General features: G+C 25.9%; 1 long non-coding RNA gene across 1 annotated transcript; it reads right to left on the bottom strand.

Annotated features, from left to right (window-relative positions):
* Positions 1-219: 219 nt before the first annotated feature.
* LOC149512223 (uncharacterized) lies at positions 220-2,001 on the bottom strand. Its single transcript, XR_016332866.1, has 2 exons — positions 1,573-2,001; positions 220-1,139 (listed from the first exon to the last, which is right to left on the bottom strand). It is a non-coding gene; the product is annotated as an uncharacterized LOC149512223 (long non-coding RNA).
* Between the last annotated feature and the right edge of the window lie 2,245 nt (positions 2,002-4,246).

The following is a 4,246-nucleotide window of genomic DNA, read 5'->3' as shown; positions in this document are numbered from 1 at the left end:
TATGGGATACGTAGCTAGATGGAAAGCACCAGAGCAAGGTTTATGCGGAATTGGTGTGGTGACCAGGGGTGAAATTGCATTCGTCTTAGGAACATGCTCAACTACTGAAAAACAAGTCAGACATCTATAACTGAAGAGCTTTGGCGGCAATTAAGGCCATTGTAGTCACAAAGGATATGGGATTCAAGTCTGTAATTATTGAGGGAGATGCACTCAGCATTATTAATCAGCTAAACTCAGAAGCTCAAAACTTTTCTCTGATATACATGAGCAGCACACAGACTTGCAAAATATGCACTTTCTTTGAGAAGTACTATGTGATGTTATTGGGTAGAGGAATGCCCTCCCATCATTTGTGATCTAATGAAAATTACATTAAAAAAAAAATAACCTATCGGACGCAATTCAACATTTTAGGAGATGCACCTTTGTCAACACAAAATTCACCATTAACGAGGTACTCAGATTCCTTGATTACAAGGAATTCTCCTCTTCCAATCCTCACCATCCTTATAACTCTATTTCAAAATGAAATGTAATTAGAATACAACAATAACAATTTACTAATTCAGGACAGAAGAAAAGGTGCATTAATAAATATCATTTGTTGCTGCATCATAAAATCTATGATTCCAAGACTCAAGCATACAACTACCATATCCATTTCAAGATCTGCCAACAGTTGGAAGCAGAAACTCTCCCCACCATTATTTGGTGGTTTGACTTTATGAATCTGAACTATCCAGTTTGGGACTGCTTAGAATATTTACTAGCAGGTACACATTATAAATCATGTCTAGATTTACTACAGCAATGTTAATTGAGAGGAGATTATTCCATATTAACACTTTGATATCATTCACAATTTCTGAACTAGCACAAGAAAAGATTCACCTGTTGAATCACTAGACAATAGATCCACTACCCTGACTGCTATGGATACATCTGCAGAAAATCCTTTCTAAACCATTTCATGAAGAATTTGTATTGCCCGTGATATGTCGTTGTTGTGAAGACATCCTTGGATCATGGTATTATAAGAGCAACTATTTCGCATGCAACCATCCACTTGCATTTTCCTAAACAATTCATATGCTTCATTCAGCAGCCTTTCTTTACAAAGTCCTTTGATCATTGTACTATAAGTGGAAAATGTTATAACATCAGGTTCAATGCCCAGCTTCAATATTTTCCCCAAAACAGAAAACCCAAAATCCATACGTTGCAAGCGGCAAAAACAATTAACCAAGATGCTGAGAGTATAAACATTGTGATGAATTTCTATTAATTCCATTTGTCTTAACAGAGAAATAGCAATTTCATAATGCCTCATTCTAACAATGGCTGATAATAATTTACTAAATTCAACAATATAAGGGCGGGGATGGGTATGAAGCGTGTGATTGAACAAAGCCAAGGCATCATCAATTTTATCAAACACATACGTGGATTTCTTGGAGGGGGTCGTAGAGAAGTAAGAGTTTTAACAATAAAAGAGAAGGCTTTCCTTATTTAAAGCATAAAAACAATTGAACAAAGGGAAGGGAAGAGAATTGAGAGATTTGGGGTTACCCAATTCCAAACGTCGAAGAAGATCAATGGCAGAAGAAGAAGGAAGAGAAGCGATTTTCCAACAACTCATCATCATCATATTCACCAAACAAATGCAAAGCTTCGATTCTCCTTCAACACTTCGATCTCTAACAAAATATTAATTCGATTTTTGTGGATTAAGCCTTCTTTAAGTTTTCTTTTAAATGACAAAGAAAAAATTTCAACAAGATCCCAAAAATCACAAAAACAATAAAAAAATCAAAATCTTAATTAAAAAATAAATTAAAGCACTAACAAATATGGGATTAAAATGTTTTTATTAAATAAAAACTAAAATAAAAATGTTACTAACAAATATGCATTTAATCAAATACAATAAATTAAATATCATTCAATTATTAATTTTGTGATGATAAAAATACAATATATAATTATATTAATTAATTATAATGTATATGTTAAAATTGTTTTTTTTTTTTATTCTTTTATGATTTTTTCATAAACTATATATTTTATTAAAGATATTTTATTTATATTATTATTTTGATAATTTTAAAAAATGAGAGCATAAAAACAATATACGTAATTGAATTAAATAAAATAAAATTGAATATGCTTTTAAACCCCAATAATATGTTGTTTTCGAATCTCGGATTAGCATTGTGTGTAATATCTTATGGGTTATATAAGGATTTCATGGTAGTTAAAATTATGAATTTTTAGATGGTTACTTGTGAGTTCTTTTAGCAAATAATAATAATAATAATAATAATAATAAAGCTTTTGAAATATTTATTTATTTTATATGTAATATACTTGTTATATAAAAATATAGAATGCATGAAAATTATATTTATTTTTAATTTTATTTTATTTTATAACTTTTAAAAGAAGAAGATTCAAAGTCAATTCTTTAATAAAGATATAATATATATTTTATTTTTAAATAAAATATTTAACTACTAATTTCATATTTCATCTTACGTTTTATTTTATTAAAATAAATTTTGAAAAAAATTAATTAATTATATCAATTAAAATATATAAAACATATATTTATTTTTAACCTTCTTTGGAGTCCTAGCAAAAGGTAACCCACCAATCCCTCTGACCAAATAAAAATAATAATATGTTTTGAGATTTGAAAATAAAATACAGTCAGTGCATGTATATATAACAATTTCTCCTGGATTATTTTATAATTTATCATATATTAAATTATTTTTTATTACTATTAGTTTGTTGCTTATTTACATTAATATTTTTTTATGAAATTTTAATTTCTATTTAAAACTTTATGAAATTGTTGTCTTCAAAAGATCTTTCTTAGGTTATCAACGGCCAAGGTTATTCCAATTTTGATTTTTTTTTTAAATTTCTTTCAAAGTATTTCAAGCAAAAAAAAAAAATTCTAAAACCATTGGTGTCAATTACGTCATTGCCTCCCACGAGCCACCTCATGACCAACACGTGTCCTTTACAATCTTAAATGACATGTAGTTTCAGTAAAAAAGTGGAAGACCTTCGATTAGAAGAATCATGAATTTTTTTAAAAAAATGCAATACGAAAAAAAAGTAAGATTTTTATTTAATTTTTAAAGTATTTTGTATTTAAATTCATTTATTTGATTGAAAAGAATTTATGTTTATTAATTTTTGTATAATTATTATAATCTCTTTGATAATATTTTTGACAATCTTTTATTTTATTTTGTTAATAATAAATATTCAAATGATAAATGTATTTTTAGCAATAAGTATATATATTTTAATTGATTGTTATTTTTAATTTATAAAATATCATTAATTAAGATTTTTTTTAATATGATCATCTTAATTATTAGTTTTATAATTTATATAACATCATCAAATAAGGCATTTATTAATATAAACACCTTAATTGATAATTTTATATTATTTAAAATACTATCAATTAAGTTGTTTGTTATTTTAAATGCTTTAATTGATACATTTCATTAATGTTTTGAATATAGCATCAATTAAGGCATTTTATTTAGGTGAACGCTTTAATTGAAATTTTTTTATATATAAAACATGATAAATTAAGACATTTTTTGTTACGAACACCTTAATTGATCTAAAATGATTCATATATAAATACTATATTAATTAAGGTGTTTCTTATTATGATCGTCTTAATTGATTCTTTTTTATAATTTATAAAACAGATCAATTAAGCCATTTGTGTTTATGAATGTCTTAATGGATAATTTTTTTTATTTATTTTCATAATCAATTAATGCATTTCTAGGGTTGAATGCCTTTTTTGTTCAAGTCAATTTAGGCATTTTAGGTAGTGAACACTGTAATTGGTTGGAAATTTTTATCAAATATGGCATTTGTTGTTAAAAACACAACAAATAATGCAGATCAGATAATTAGATATCAAATAGTACACACATTTTTTTTTTCTTTTTGAAAAAATGAAGATAAATTTAATAGAGCAAAGATTAAATGATAGATGTTGAAGCTAAAATTGCTTCAAATAGAAAAGTATTTACTTTGAGCTTAGATATGTTGAAATAAAAATCAGAAACATATTGATTATTGAAACATGATGAAGACATCAATTAAGATGTTTCATATATAGAAAAACCTTATTGAATGTATATTAAATATAGGTTCTTCTAAAGGCAATTAGACCTTACAATGTTCATATTATTAAAATACA

The sequence above is a fragment of the Durio zibethinus genome, chromosome 23 (genome assembly GCF_047325235.1).
Source record: "Durio zibethinus cultivar Kanyao isolate XHJ-2024 chromosome 23, ASM4732523v1, whole genome shotgun sequence".
In the NCBI taxonomy this organism is placed as follows: Eukaryota; Viridiplantae; Streptophyta; class Magnoliopsida; order Malvales; family Malvaceae; genus Durio; species Durio zibethinus.
This window is presented reverse-complemented; position numbering and strand designations above follow the sequence as displayed.